General features: G+C 36.5%; 1 protein-coding gene across 1 annotated transcript in view; it reads left to right on the forward strand.

Annotated features, from left to right (window-relative positions):
- Positions 1–17,114, forward strand: part of EYS (eyes shut homolog) — a 1,185,765-nt gene that overhangs the window by 991,511 nt on the left and 177,140 nt on the right.

The following is a 17,114-nucleotide window of genomic DNA, read 5'->3' on the forward strand; positions in this document are numbered from 1 at the left end:
GTCGGCACCAGTACTAGGATGCTTCAGCCAAGGGGGTAGACCAGCAGGATCATAGTCCACCCACCAGCAGGCCAGTTGCATGTCAGAGGGTTTCTTCTCCTGGTGCACTCCAACAATAAAACTACATTACTGACATCTCTCCGCAAAGAGCTTGGCATGTTCCTGATGCCCCACATTTTGCAGCTGCCAACTGAGAGACAGACCTTCAAACTACCTTGCTCTGGTAGTCAATGGGGATTGCATTTATGGGTCCCACAGGATGATAGCAAACAAAGATATAGTTTTTAAACAGACACAGGAACACCTACCAACAGCTATATATTTGGGCTCAGAGGGAGAAAGCAAAACATTTATCCCCCAGTTTCTTCCTAAAAGTGGCTTAACTACACACTGTCCCAGCTGCTGTCAGACTTCTAATCAGTCTGCATTTACTTGATGATTGTTGTCCTCCCCTTGGGACACTGATGGGTCTTGGCACACCCTCAACTTAAAACAAAGAAGGTGGTTTGGACAATCACAAAACTTTGAAAGAACCAGCCTCCCCAGGACCCAACTCTACCTACCAGCAGGCCAACACCAGCTCTGGGACACTATGGGCCCCTAAGTCAGCTGGGCTTGGATCTGTCCCTCCCCACCAGGCTGACACAAGAAATGAAACACCTCAAACCCACAACCAGCCTTACCCACCAGCAGGCTGACACCAGCTCTGAGAGAAGTAACAAACACCATCACAGATATACAAAGATTGTAAGAGAGTACTGCAGACAATTATATACTAAACAAATGGACGTCCTAGAGGAAATAAATAAATTCCCAGAAATAAATAATCTCCCAAGACTGAAAAAAGAAGAAATAAAAAAGATGAACAGACTAATTACTAGTAATTAAATGTAATAAGGAACTAAAAACCGCCCTACAAACAAGTGTCCAGGACTAGACAGCTTCACAGGTAAAGTCTAACAAACATTTAAAGAAAATTTAATGCCTCGTCTCAAACTCTTCCAAAAAATTGCAGAAGAGGAAATATTTTCAAACTGACTATGCAAGGCTGACATCACCCTGATACCAAAACCAGACCAGGACAACACACACAAAAATTAAATTACAGGCCAAGATAACTGATATACATAGATGAAAAAAATTCTTAACAAATTATTAGCAAACCAGATTCAACAATGCATTAAAAGGCTCATACACCGTGATCAAGTGAGATATATCCCTTGGATGCAAGGATAGTCCAATATTTGCAAATTGATCAGTGTGATACACCATATTAGCAAACTGAAGGAAAACATCATTTGATCATTTCAATAGATACAGAAAACGTTTTTGACAAAATTCAACATCTATTTGTGATAAAAACTCTCAACAAGGTAGGTAAAGAGAGAACATACCTCAACATCATAAAGGTCATGACAAGCCCACTCAATGGTGAAAACCTGAAAGCATTTCCTTTAAGGTCAGGATGAAGACAAGGACGCCCACTCTTCCCATTTTTTTTCAACATGATATTGGAATTCCCAGTCACAGCAATCAGACAAGAAAAATGACTAAAAGGCATCTAAGTTGGAAGGGAGGAATTAAAACTCTTGCTCTCTGCAGAGGGCATGATACTGTAAGTGGAAAATCCTAAAGACACCACCAAAAAACTAAAATTCATCAATGAATTTGGTAGAGTTGTAGAATTAATATATAGAAATCTGTTGCATTTCTATATACTAATGAAAAACTATAGAAAGAGAAATTAAGAAAACAATCACACTTAAGTAATCATATTCAAAAAAGATAAAATACCTAAGAATAAATCTAAGGATATAAAAGGCTATAAAATTATAAGACACTGATGAAAGGAATTGAAGATAACACAAACAAATAGAAAGACACAGTGTCTATGGATTAGAAGAATTAATATTTTTAAACGACCCTACTGCCCAAGGCAATCTAAAGATTCCATGCATTTCCTATCAAAAGGCCAATGGCACTTTTCACGGAACTAACATAAAGAATTCTAAAATGTATATGGAAACACAAAAGACCTTGAATAGCCCAAATAATCTTGAGAAAGAATGGGTGGGGTGAGGAGAGAAAGAGTTAAGGGAGGTTAAAAGGTACAAACCTCCAGTTTCAAAATAAATGAGTTATGGGTATGAAATTTATGGTATGGGGAATATAGTCAATCATTTGTGGTTATCAGAGGCAAGGGGTAAGGGGAGTGGGAATTGGATGAAGGCAGTCAAAAGGTAAAAAATTCCAGTTATAAGATAAATAAGTACAAGGGATGTAATGTACAGCATGATAAATATAATTAACACAGTTCTGTGTATATATATAAAGGTGTTAAGAGATTAAATTCTAAGAGTTTTCATCACAAGGAAAAATCTTTTCTATCTCTTTAATTCTGTATCTATATAAGATGATGAATGTTCACTAAACTTACTGTGATAATCATTTCATGATGTATATAAGTTAAAAAATTATGCTGGACACCTTACGCTTATATAGTGCTTTGTCAATTAGATTTCAACAAACCTGAAAGAAAAAAAAAATAACCAGGAGTAAAATTGACTGATTAGTACCAGAAATGAAAAGAAAGGCATCAAAAATGAATATTCATTGTCTGTTGTGCAACTAGATAGATTTAGCAAACAAGGCAAGAGGAGCATTTTTGATAGAGAAGATTGTGAATGAATTCACCTTGAGCATGCTGAGGTGGACGTCAAATGGATGTCCTAGAGGAAATAAATAAATTCCCAGAAATAAACAATCTCCCAAGACTGAAAAAAGAAGAAATAAAAAAGATGCATAGACTAATTACTAGTAATTAAACTTAATCAGGAACTAAAAACCTCCCTACAAACAAGTGTCCAGGACTAGACAGCTTCACAGGTAAAGTCTAACAAACGTTTAAAGAAAATTTAATGCCTCGTCTCAAACTCGATACATCAAAGTGGAGTTTTCCAGGTGACTATATGGATGTAGTGCTCAGAGGAGATGTCTGGATGGGAAATATAATTTATGAGTCATCAGTGTACAGGTGGTCACTGAAACCATGAGAATGCATGGGAGTACAGACTGAGTTGAAAGAATTGCCTGGGACTGCGTTTTGAGCTTAATATTTAAAGACTGAATGGAGGAAGATGAAGTGGTAAGAGCCTGGGGTCGGGGAAAGGTATAGCTCAGTGGTAGAGTGCCTGCTTAGCATGCACAAGGTCCTGGGTTCAATCCCCAGTACTTCCTCTAAAAATAAATAAACCTAATTATTTCTCCCTTTCAGAAATAAACAAAATAAAAGTAAGTAAATAAATAAATAAATAAATAAAGCAGTAACCAGAGAAGTAGGAGGCAAACAAAAGGAGCGGGGTGGCAGGAAAAGCAGTGGAAAGGTTAATCAAACGCCCTGATAGTCCATCGGACTGTCCACATGACTCCATGCCCTGAAGACTTCATTGAAGAAGCCAGACTGAGGGAAACTGAAGTACCAAGTACAGACAACCCTTTCAGGAAGTTTTACTGCGAAGTGCAGGAAGAGGTAAGGTGATATTCAGAGACAGGTGATGAGTCAAGAAGGAAATGTAAGATGAAGGAGATTTGAGCATGTTTAATTGTCAGTCGGAATTATTAGTTGAGTGGATGGTGTTAATACATAGAAAAATAAAGAGTGATTGAGAACAGCAAGTCCCTTAGACATTTTACTTGAGAAAAGATTCCTGGCAGAGGGATGGGTAAATAGAGAAAGTCACAGCCATTGAAACTTCTGATTTCCATCTTCATGTGCATCCTTAGGTCTATGACTGCCCTTTGCTGTATCCCTGTCTATCCAGTTGCTATGTCTCCTCCCCACTCTGTCTTGTGTGTGCTCCACTCTCCTCTCCATCCTTAACCAGGCATAGTTTAGAATTAAATGGGGCTTTTTCGTACAGCTCTTCCTAGCTATCCTAATTCTCAGTAATTCTCTTACTATTTAATGTCAGAGCAAGTTTCTCTCTAAGAAGCATGCGAATTAGGTTCCTTTTTAATTATATGAATGTTGATGGAATTTTTCTTCCATATCTAAGGGTTCTTGACAATAAAATACTGTAGTATGATTGATAAGAACTTATTTCCAAAACTTAGTGGAATGAGCTCTAAGGTAAATGTGCAAAATATGGCTTTGATTTTTATTTTGTTATTAGGCACAGAGAATAAGCATGTCAATATTTCCTCCTGCTAAATCTGCATCATATCTGTAGGAGAGAGACGGCAGAAGTAGAACAAAGTTGAATAAGCCACTTGTAGTGATTGAGGTCAATTCAGTATCAAGAGAGAAGTTCCTCTTAAGTGAAATGGAGCAGAGATCACAGCTCTACAGATACATTGCAATTCATACTCATGCACAGTTTGTCTTTCATTTCAGCAAATTTTGAAAGGGATCACATAGAAAGAATCTTGGTTTTCACAAGGGTTATTCTCCTTTGGGGAAGTTCAGAAAAATTGCCTTACTATATATATTTTTTCTAAAGTTTCTGAAGTTTAAATCTTTCTGGTAGTTTCTGTGTCTGTCCTACACAAAAGCTGACTCATTATTCATTACTTTTTTCCCTAGAGAACCCATGTGTCCTTTCCTCTAGGTAATTCACTGTGTTATCTACATATTTTAAAGCCACACAGCCTAGTCTACCATCCTTAGCTCCACCACTCCAAAACCCTTGACAACATTGTCTCAAAGATTTATCCAGAGGTGTAAAGTCATCCATGTATATCTAAGGCACATGCTAATACTTAATAATTTATTTTGGTTAACAAACTTTTAGGGTAGCCAAAGCCAAGTAGATAGTGGCAAAGACTTGCATGACTGCCAGAACTCTACCTCCCTATCAGCCACTTTTGAGTACCAGATCAGGGTAAAGGAGTTCATGCTTGGTTTAAGACCAATTGCAAAGAAGACGGAAACATTTCTAGTACCTGGGTGGCAAGAACCTCAGTACTTGAGAAAACTCAAACAGATATCAGATAAAACCATTGCAAGCATTACTCTCTTAGCTATTTGGTCCAGAAACCAAAATCAACTAATAAAAACTGCTGTTGAGTCTTATAAATGGCCAGATTTTTACCTATTTGATCTTATTAATTCTTATGAGATAAAAACCTCCTACAGGTAGATGTATATCTGTGTGTGTGTGTGTGTGTGTGTGTGTGTATCAGTGCAGATTACTTCTTATTTATTTTATTAGCTCATTCCCCACAGTTGTTTGATCAAGAAAATAGATTAAAAATTTAATGTAATGCAAAACCAGCATTAACCTCAAAGGAATGGGAAGTAAAAAGGATTCCAAGCAGGACTGATTTTGACTCTATCAAATGAAGAGATTTACTAGTAAATAATTTATTTAAAAAATAAGAAAGGGACCAAAAATAGCTTCTTTCAATACCCATATTTAATTGCCAAAGGTCTTTCAGACAACTCTGCTCAAAATCAGATTGCAGTGCTTTGCCATTTTTCCATGTAAAATCTCTGTATTACAACTCAGTTGGTGTTGACCTATAACTCCATATAGTGAATGAGCAGGAGACAACCCAAGTTCACGTAAGAAGAAAGGATATTCATAATACATTATCAGTTATAATTGTTGAGAATAACTCAGAATGTCCTTTTATGTTTGTGATTTTCTAAAATATGTAGAAGTTTTTTCACATGTTCCTGTTAGTTAATATTACATAAGCTATGGATTACATGCCTTCAGTCCTAGAGCCAAGAAACTTATGTAATCATGAGAACCTTCACTCCTTGAAACAGATGGTGACTTTTGAACTGTGCTAAATCTATAAGATATTAGATTTATTCATAAAACGTTGCCATGTCAATATGGAAAGTTTGGCAAGCTTTTCATCTTCAAAAGGTCAAACTTCATCACTTCAATATTAATTTCTGTATCTTTTCTATCAACTCCTCCATCTGGTATTTCTTAGAGAAAATATAGGGAAAATGGAGCTCAATATGGGAAATACACCGTGAAACTTTATTATGACATTGACAAGTATATAAATACATAAATTAAACATTGCTCTTGCTCCTTTATCCATGAATAACACACTAATCATACATAGTATGTCCATACATAACATACATCAGTACTAGCTGGACAGCAAGTTATAATGCAGTTTATTTGTATTTAATTGCAAATAACCACTGTAAAGCTAAAATTTCTTTCATTAAATAAGCTTAAGAAAATATTTAAAGAATATCTGTGGGTCTAGAAGTTGGTGGAAAAGGGTAAAGATTATTGCATAGAGTCTTCTGCTAACTTTTCCATACACTTTGAGAAACAAGGAAGTTGAGTGTGAATTTGGTGCTTGGTGACGCAGAAACCAAATGGAGCCTTCTGGGCAAAGACATCATTTAAATGTGAACCTGACTCTACACAGTATGTTCACTGAGGAGTGTGTCAGTAGATCTGACCAGTCAGTTTAATATAAAAAATATATATATTTCAAGTGATTGTTTGTGTAATGGTGTTTGTTCTTTTTTTTAACATTTTTTATTGATTTATAATAATTTTACAATGTTGTGTCAAATTCCAGTGTAGAGCACAATTTTTCAGTTATACATGAACATATATATATTCATTGTCACATTTTTTTCTCTGTGAGCTACCATAAGATTTTGTGTATATTTCCCTGTGCTATACAGTATAATCTTGTTTACCTATTCTACATTTTTGAAATCCCGTCTATCCCTTCCCACCCTCCTCCCCCTTGGCAACCACAAGTTTGTATTCTACATCTATGAGTCTGTTTGTTTTGTATTTATGTTTGTTTGTTTGATTCTTTGTTTGTTTGTTTGTTTTAGATTCCACATATGAGTGATCTCATATGGTATTTTTCTTTCTGTTTCTGGCTTACTTCACTTAGAATGACATTCTCCAGGAGCATCCATGTTGCTGCAAATGGCATTATGTTGTCAGTTTTTATGGCTGAATAGTATTCCATTGTATAAATATACCACTTCTTTTTTATCCAGTCATCTGTTGATGGACATTTAGGCTGTTTTCCATGTCTTGGCTATTGTAAATAGTGCTGCTATGAACATTGGAGTGCAGGTGTCATTTTGGAGTAGGGTTCCTTCTGGATATATGCCCAGGAGTGAGATTCCTGGGTCGTATGGTAAGTCTATTCCTAGTCTTTTGAGGAATCTCCATACTGTTTTCTACGGTGGCTGCACCAAACTGCATTCCCACCAGCAGTGTAGGAGGGTTCCCTTTGGTTCACAGCCTCTCCAGCATTTGTCATTTGTGGATTTTTGAATGATGGCCATTCTGACTGGTGTGAGGTGATACCTCATTATAGTTTTGATTTGCATTTCTCTGATCATTAGTGATACTGAGCATTTTTTCACATGCCTATTAATCATTTGTATGTCTTCCTTGGAGAATTGCTTGTTTAGGTCTTCTGCCTATTTTTGAATTGGGTTGTTTGTTTTTTTCTTTAAGTCATATGAGCTGCTTATATATTCTGGAGATCAAGCCTTTGTTGGTTTCATCATTTGCAAAAATCTTCTCCCATTCCGTAGGTTGTCTTTTTGTTTTACTTATGATTTCCTTTGCTGTGCAGAAGCTTGTAAGTTTCATTAGGTCCCATTTGTTTATTCTTGCTTTTATTTCTATTGCTTGAGTAGACTGTTCTAGGAGAACATTTTTGACATGTATGTTTTGCCTATATTTTCTTCTAGGAGGTTTATTATATTTTGTCTTATGTTTGTCTTTGATCCATTTTGAGTTTATTTTTGTGTATGGTATAAAGGAGTGTTCTAGCTTCATTCCTTCACATGCTGCTGTTCAGTTTTCCCAACATCATTTGCTGAAGAGACTGTCTTTATTCCATTGTATATTCTTGCCTCCTTTGTCAAAGATTAATTGACCAAAAGTTCATGTTTGTTCTTCTAAATTGTGCAATTCAGTCCAAATGAAATGGCTATTAGAAAAGTTACAAAAGTGAAGATCCAAGCGCACAACTCCTCATCTTCTGGTGTGTAAGAAACTGAAACAGAGCAGAGAACTGGTTGACCCGCAAGTCCTAGGAGCAGCACAAACACTCCACTGAGGAGGAAGGGGGATAGCAGTTGGCAGATACATCTAAAACATGTAGTGAAATGGAGATTGAAGAAAAATTAGAAATTTACCAAGGGATGGCAGATGGGAAAGGATCAGCAAACACACCACAGTGTAGAGTAACACCATCACTCATGTGGAAAACTATATGGGATGGGATATAATGAAAACACAGAGTTCAAGGTGAAAGGATGTTTAACTCCTCAGCAAATCATCATCAAACATTGTAATGTCTAATGCAAAGAAGTACCATAAATTAAAATAAAAGGCAAGAAATTCATTTGAGGATTAGCAATGTGCACTGAGGAGGGCTTCACATGCTCTTCTTCACTGTCAGTGATAGGTTTCTTCAACTGTCAGAAGGGACCACTGAGGAAGTTTGAATTATTCTCATGTGGCTGCAGAGTGTCCGGCAAACTAGACTTCCATCCCTAAAAGCCCTCTGTCTGTGTGACTCTAAAATGTGTGTCCTCCAGCATCGTTAGACAAGGTTATATAAGAGAGTAGCCAGAAGCAAATGAAGACTTAGGAGCAAACTGAATAGATAAGAATTTAGGCAGAAAAGCAATAATTGACAGTGTCAGAGAACACTTTGCCACACAGGGCTGTTAAATAAAGGGATTTAGCATGTTGAAAAAATAAGATTCAGGAGGACGTGTCAAGGGATTGTTTATTAAGTGAAGGAGTTGTGATTTAAGATATAGATTTAATTTCCACCTATTTTCCAACCCACTTCTGTGGGCCTCATGCTCTCCCTAATTGGGAATCTATCATCGTGGTTAGAAAGTTTGATTACTGCCTTAAAACATCTACCAGGAAGGATATTTTATCGTGCAAACGCTCTAAGTCCTATTCATAGTAGTAGGCCCCAATCTTTGACAACATATTTATCTTAATTAAATTCTTTAAAGCAATTCCCAGAGAGTGGACACAAAATATAGACAATCTTATTTATTTTAAAAAATGGCCAGCCACCTAACCTCCTAATAAAGCTAAAAGAAGCCATGCCAGCTTCCTCCTCAACAATGTGCCCATGACTTTATCAATATACAGAATTAAAGAAGATATATAGAGATAAACTGTTTTATAATTTAAAATCTGTGAACTCTGCTCCACCTAACACAGACTCACTTTAAGAATAGTTTGAGACTTTTCAAAAAAATTGACTGAAATTTTTCAATTGAAAGTTGGTTTCATAAATAGGTATTAGTACTGGAGCCAAAGTGTTTGAACTCAATAAATATAGAAGAACGACTTTTAATATTTCTTCAGATAATGCCACCATGAGACACAGTAAACTCCTGTCTTACAGCATTTGATATCAAATTGTGCCCTGGTCCCTCCAACCTTTTAACTTTGTAGTAGTCGGCTTAATTCTAATTGCCACTAATATCAGTACCCTAACCCTGCCCTCAAAGACAAAATATTACACTGATTAAAAGAAAGAGATTCTAGGACAAATCCCAATATCAAATACCATAAAAATTTACACAGGGGCTTATTAGACACCTCAGTAAACTCCTACCATTTGGAGGACAGAAACTTCCAATTATATGCAGTAGCCTGGGATGAACTCCACCACACCCAGCAGTCTCCTCCCATCTTCCAAATGGATAAAGCAGCAAAGGAGTGTTCTCCCACTGGCATTGTGTTGGTAATGACCTTCATGCTTGCCTCCAGGATGCTGTAGCAGAGATTGTGCCGAAGGAGGCGTCCACCTGCTCTAGGACACAAGCCTCAGAAAAAGTAACGGAAGCACAACTCCAGCCTGGCCATAGCATCTGCGGAGAATTATGGGTTGGTGATCCACAGAAATCACCAACGAGCAGGTCTGCTACTTGGATACAGATGTGCAAGCAGTCCTGAGGATTCCTAGAAGTATTTGAAGAGGGAGATTCTATAAATGATTGTAATACCTGCAGCTAATAGAGTCAGTCCCCAACCACTGAGACTTAATAACTAATATCTTAAGTCAGTTTCCTTGGAAATAGACAGTGGATATTTGCATGTGGGAAGGTTATTAGGAAGTGCTTGCCTATAAGGCAGTGAAAGAGGCAATACTGAGAAGAGTTTGATGGCAAAGAAGTTGCAGCAGAGGTTCTAGTTGACCCTAAGGGGGGGGCTCTGGAGTAGGGATATTGAACTGAGTCAAGGAGTCCCATCCTCGGCACCCCCCTCACTCCCAAGGGATTCACAGCATCCACTTCATCTGGAGAAGCTCATGGCTGCGTTAGCACTCAGTGGCTGATATAGCCCCAGGCATTTGAGTTTGACTGACATCTAAGCCAGCTCATGTTGTTTCTAGATAAACTAGACACATTGCCACACCCACTATAATTCCCACTACAGTAACTAGTGGGCTGAGGTCCCCATGTTAATGACATGGTTCTACTCTCTCTTGTCAGGTGTGACCTAAAGAAATAGTGACTGTTAGGAAGAATAGCTAAATACTAATCACATCAAAACCCAAAATGCCAATTTTCTAGGTGTGCATTAGCATGGACATAGAGAACCATAAATAATGCCATTCAACCATGTATCATCAGAACACAGAGCACTGCCCGATAGGGTAGAGCCTGGTATAGTGTAAAAGGATAGATCTTTACAAGTTCCTGGTGATTCAAAGTGAAGGCACAGGACTCCTAACGGGCAAAATCCTGTGAATGGAAGTGAGGGAGCAAATCACCGTCCATATAACTCCAAGGAGATACTTTACCCATCTGTTTCTTTCTTTGACACATAGAGATAATAACACCCATTTTCTGCTAAATAGGCTTCTGTGAGTATCATACACATGAAAGTTCTTTGAAGCATCAAGTATCCCTCCAATGTATAGTATTATTATCATGGTTTATCATCCAAAAAGTCTATTTCTCCTATTGCTGCCCTAGGACTAGAAAAAAAAATTCTCACTACTTTTTATTTTACAGCATCTCATTAAAAACACTTCATAAAAACTTTAATGATGTTTTTTACAGATATTTCTCCTTCCAGTTAAATAAACTTAGCTCCTCATGGTTTTGTTCCCTAATCATGTAATTATTTTAGGCACTATCTTCTGGACATCATCCAAAGTTTTCCACAGCTATGTTAGTTGAATTTTATGTGCTGATTCTGTTTTTTCATGGATAGGAAAATCAAAGACATCCCATATATGTCTTCTGCTTAGGGAATTCTCCTATAGATTGTTAGCAGCATAGTTTTCAATCTACAGGTAGGCCTGAAAGATGATAAATTTATATCAGTTCACATTTATTAAATGTCCATTATGGGTATTATCAAAGAATATATCTGAGTGACATACAATATGTTTGGTGAAAGGAAAAATCTTCTCTTCATCAGTTCAGCCCTCTTCCAACACTTCTTGGTATTCATGGTATATTCACTGTCAGTTTGTTTCTTGGAAAAATGTTGAGCAAAGTCCTTTGTATGGTTACACAACATATATTCCAATGTGACCTTAAAAATCTGCTAAAGATGGTTTGGGGATGACTAATATGTATTTTGTATGAAGTAGGAGCTATTCCCAGTGGTTTATTCTGAAAGCCACTGCCCTTGCCAGTGCTGATTAGGCAGTAGGATGATTAATTCACCACCCTCTAGTGGAAATGTTTTTGAAGTTCCTTGCTTGTTAGGCGTGCCTCCTTTCACAGTCTCGTAAATGGGAAAGTGATAAACCTGGAGCCATCAGAGGCAGGCTTTGGTATATGGTATAAAAAGCAGATGAGTAGGATAATAGAGTGAGCAAAAAAAAATCTGTACTACAAAAAGGAGATTTGCTTCCATGACAACAGAGGAGAAGGTTGTTCGGGTGATTGTGAGATGGACGTAACTGGTATGTGTTGGGTGGATCAACAAGATTTTATCGACAAGGATGTGGTAGAAATTTCGCCTGTGTAACAGTAACTTCATTCTAGTCATTTATGCATGCCCATTAATAGCTATATAATAATAGTATATATTTGGCACATATATGACAAGCACTATGATAAGTACTTTTACTTAGAATCTCATTTAGTTGTCACAATATCTTTAAGGGGTAGTTGCTTTTATGATACCTATTTAGAAGATGAGGAAACTGGGGCTTAAAGAGACTAAGTAATTTATCTAATGTCATTCAACTAGTAACTGATGCAGGGTTCCCAGCTAGACCATTTTACTTTAGATTCCTTGTATTTAACCATCATGCTACATCATGCTGTTGTTCAGATTTTCCTTCCTAAAATACTCCTAAAATGAGATAATCTCAAATCAACGCATCCATAAGGAGTCCCTCCTCCATCATGTATCATTTCAAGGACAAACCACGTGGCTTATAATCAAGCTCCTTCTCAACTTCCTTCCTCCTCTGTGACGCAGCGTGGACTGTCCCACTCTATGAGAGCCATGGTCCTTACCATCCCAAACACAATCCTAACCTTTTCCTACAACATTCCTCTTAGCTAATGCTACAATTTCTCCCCTGAGCTGCTCTCTCTGGCCCCAAATCATACTTCTCTTCATCACTCTCATCTCCTAGCATACTCAGGTCTCGTGGTACTCTCTGTTGGTCTTTTGGATGGACAGTCTACAAAATCAAACACTTCTTCCCTTTTCATGCTTAAAATATTATCAAAATGCTAGGAATACAATCAGTATTTAAAAGGTACATGGCCCCCAAGACCACATGTGAAACTAAATCAACCCAGTATAAACTAGCATGCAAGGGCTGAGTATATAACAAGTAGAAGAAAACCAGTTAGACTTAATCATGAAAATCTTGCTACAGGAGGTCAGTTAAGTAGATGAAGGCCGTGGAGATTCAGCTTCTCAGAGAAACTATTTAAGCGGTAGGTTTGGCATAGGGCAAAGTAACAAATGATAAAAATTTGCATACACCAGAAATTAATACAACATTGTAAATTGATTATACTTCAATAAAAAATTTAAAAATAAATAAAAACGTTCATATAAGAAATTAGAAAATTGACTTAAGCCTAATGAGAACTCCAGCAGTTGTGCTGTGGGGTGGGGAATAAAAAGTGGTGTTAATAAAAGGCCTTGAAGGTTAAACAGAGAAGGAATTGATTCTAATTTTTTTCTTAAAAAAATCTAAATGATATTAATAATGAAATGATGATTTTAACACTAATTAAGTTTTTACTACTTCACAAACACACTTTTAAGTGTTTTACCTAGATTTAATTATGTATTCCTAATATCCACCCAGTGAGGTACTATAATATTCACTTTTTTTCTTTTTTGGTCTTGTTTCTTGTTTTGTTTTTTGTTTTTTTAAATTGGGGGTGGAGGTAACTAGAGCTTTTTATTATTTATTTGTTTAATTTTATTTAAATGGAGGTCCTGGGGATGGAACCCAGGACCTCATGCACGCTCTACCACTGAGCTATAGCTTCCCTTATACTCATTTTAAAAGAGGAGGACAGTAAGGCATCACAGCCTTTGGGCCCTGAGAAATCACACAGAGGTTTCAAAGTCAGGAACGCTGAATCCAAAGTCTAACTCTAGTCACTATGTAATATACCATGTGCTATATATTATAGGTAGCAAATGCAGGTAAAATGTTCTGCACTTTGCACATTTCATGAAACAATTAAGACATAGCCAAAATTCTCTGTTTAACTTTTTAATTCTAAAATATGCCTTATGAAATTAATAAACACAACACTTTTGAAAATGTAACTGATTATTATAAAAATTAAAAGTATAAAAAAAATCTAAAACTTTGTAATTTTTACTTTCAACTTTGCCTTCTACAATTACCATTCTCCTTAAGAAATTTCACAAAATGAGTTGAGTGAAAATTATATTCGAACTACGATGTCATATTGAAAGAAAAAAATAGAATCAGTTTATCATCTGTCAATACTACAATTAATAAAAAGAGTAGATAGACTTGCTTAGCCCACATAGTATGTAGGTGTGATCAATTTAAAGATGTTTTAAAGATGTTTATGAATTATCATATGCTGTTGCACTTACTACAAATTAAAATTTTAATAATGTATTTGCTATTCTGAAAAAGCCATGGCATTTCGTTAAAAATTAATTAGCTATAATTGTTAGGTATATACAGAAAGCTTTTAGAAAAGATAATTTTTATCCTTGAAAATTCCATAGGTCAATTATATTCTCTTGTAGACACATTTATTTTAAGTCTAAAAAGGCAGGAAAGTTCAGCACAATCTCCTATTGTCTAGTAAGAAGAGGAATGTTATACTAAAATGAGCATTTTTAATTATAAGATTGAAACAGTCTAATATAATATTTTTCAGATTTTTCTCAAGCAAGAATATTATATTCTTTCAGTTATGCGTTGCCTCTGAAATCACCAATTTTGTTGAAATGGGTTTAAGACATCCAATTCACAGAACAGGACAGAGGATTATGAGCTACAACAATGTGTATTATTTGAGAGAATAGTTGTTTTAAAATATTACATATGAGTCATTCAAAAATATGTCTAAGTGCTTATTTGAAGGCTTTTCATGACTGGATTTATTGCTGAATTCAAGAGACAAGAGAGCAGTGTTTTAATTATATGTGGTGATTCTAATTGATCCACTGAGAAGACGGCAGATTTTATTTCTAAAATGTTATCTTAGTGGTTCAAAAAACTGAATTAAGCATCCTTACAAAATATACATTTAATGCTTTCTGAAATATTTAAATGTGAGAGCTAAAATTTGCCAGATAGGAAGGTGGACTTGCTTGGAGCCATGAGATTCAAGGAAAACAGGAAAGTCAAAAGTAGTCTCCATTTGGCGCTCTCTCCTGTGCTCATCTCTACACCTACTTTTATAGGTGACAATCTGCTCCCTTTATCTTTCCCTTTGTATGACCTATATTTTACTTCCTATTACATATAAGAAAAAGGGTTATCAGTTGTTTATCCATTTTGCCAGGCCCCCAGAATACTTCATCCTTTCCTCTGTGAAAAGCTCAAGAACTCCAATCAAAAGACTTCTTTTTCCTGAACCTGACCTGAAGTAGTTCTTTTTATGAGAACAATCATGCTCTTTTCTCTGGTCATCATAAGTGACAATTCGTGATCTTGACTAACAAAGCGTCATAGATCTTAGAGAATTTATGGGCGAGTCTCTACTTCTATCCCCAGTGCGTGTGGAGTCTCATTTACAACCACCTTGAACTTTGATAGTTTAAAGTAAATATTAACAACGATGGGAAATTGCTGTCCCAGAAAGCATCTCATTCCAGGTTTGCAGACTCTGTAGATGTTAGGGACTTGTGTACATTAAGTAAATATATTTTTCATACAATTTTGTGTGCATTGATCCTCTCTCTGCTCTTTTAAGGAAGAAAAGGAAAAGTGTATATATATATATATTTCCCTTTTCTATTTAATAGTTCTTAACTATCTCCTTAACTATGGAATCTAAATGCTGTGTGAACAGGTCCATTTTTGTTTTTCATCACTATTTTTCCCCAGCACCTAATTTAGGGCTAGCATATAGTATGTATTCAATAGATATTTTTCAAATGAACAAACAAGTTTATACCTTGCTTTTCTGCTGTAAACAAAAGATCCCCAACTCATAAATGATTTTTCACCTGACAAGCTTCGGGAGGGCCTCACCACCCTAGTTATTCTCTGCACTCTTCTGCATATCAGCCTCCACGCAAGCTGTCAGAGACACTGGAAGCCAGGGTTCTCTGTGTAACGTAAGAGTGCACAGCAAAAGTTAAGATTATGATGCACTCCAAGAAGAATGAACTAGCTTTTCTCAATTTTCAGGTCATTCAGACTGTGTTTTCATTTAACTAAATCCCTAGGTCTTTTTCACATACATCGCCTGAAATGATTTGAGCTGCTTAGTTACCCTGCCAGAGTTTACCACTCTCATGATACGTAAACATCCTTAGGAGATTTAATACATTAAGCAAGGCTCTCCATCATTTGCAGCTTGTGATCAATCTCTTCCATCAGATATAATTTTCCCCTAACCTCTGGCTGAGAGCAGCCTGCTAAAGTAATAGGCGTTTTCAGAGATGGGGTAGATGCTTTTGTAACTTGTGGCACTGTCCAGAAGGTCAAGTCTGAGTGCAGCCCCCAGTCGAGGGGCTGGGGTAGAAAAAAGTATTAGGAAACGGAGTCCCATTTGCTTATTTGTCCATTTGTTTCCCTTGCCTGAGGAGACAGATCAGAAAGACTACATCAAATTAAAAATCCTCTGCTCACCAAAGGAAACCTTTAACACAGTGGAAAGACAGCCCACTAAACGGGAGAAGATACTTGCAAGTCATATATGTAATAAGGGGTTAATATCCAAAATATGTTAAAAACTCATACACATCAACACTGGAATTTGACACAACATTGCAAAATGACTATAATTCAAATAAAAAAAAGTTTAAAAAAAAAAAAGAACAAAAACCCTATTTAAAAATGGGCAGAGGAGCTGAATACACATGTTTCCAAAGTAGACATACAGATAGCTAACGGGCACATGAAAAGATGCTCAGCATCACTAATTATTAGAGAAATGCAAATCAAAACCACAATAAGATACCACTTCACAGGTGTCAAAATGGCTATCATCAAAAAGACAAGAAATAACACGTGCTGGGGAGGATATGGAGAAAAGGAAACTCACATGTACTGTTGGTGGGAATGGAAATTGGTGCAGCCACTGTGGAAACCAGTATGGAGGTTCCTCAAAAAATTAAGACTAGAACTACCATATGATCCAGCAATGCCACTCCTGGGTATTTATTCAGAGGAAAAGAAAACACTAATTAGAAAAGATACATGCATCGCTATGGTCATTGCAGCATTATTTCCAGTAGCTAAGATACAAGAGCAAACTAAGTGCCCATAGATAGATGACTGGATAAGGAAGATGTGGTCTGTGTACACAATGGAATACTACTCACTGCGTATCTGAACTTAAGCACAAACTTAAGCACTTACACGTGAAATAACTACTATACTGTGGGGCACTGATTGTAAGAGCAATGGGAATTCAGAGAGAAATCAGTATGGATTGGCATATATAAAAAAGGAAGATG

Source organism: Camelus ferus, chromosome 8 (genome assembly GCF_009834535.1).
Source record: "Camelus ferus isolate YT-003-E chromosome 8, BCGSAC_Cfer_1.0, whole genome shotgun sequence".
Lineage (NCBI taxonomy): Eukaryota > Metazoa > Chordata > Mammalia > Artiodactyla > Camelidae > Camelus > Camelus ferus.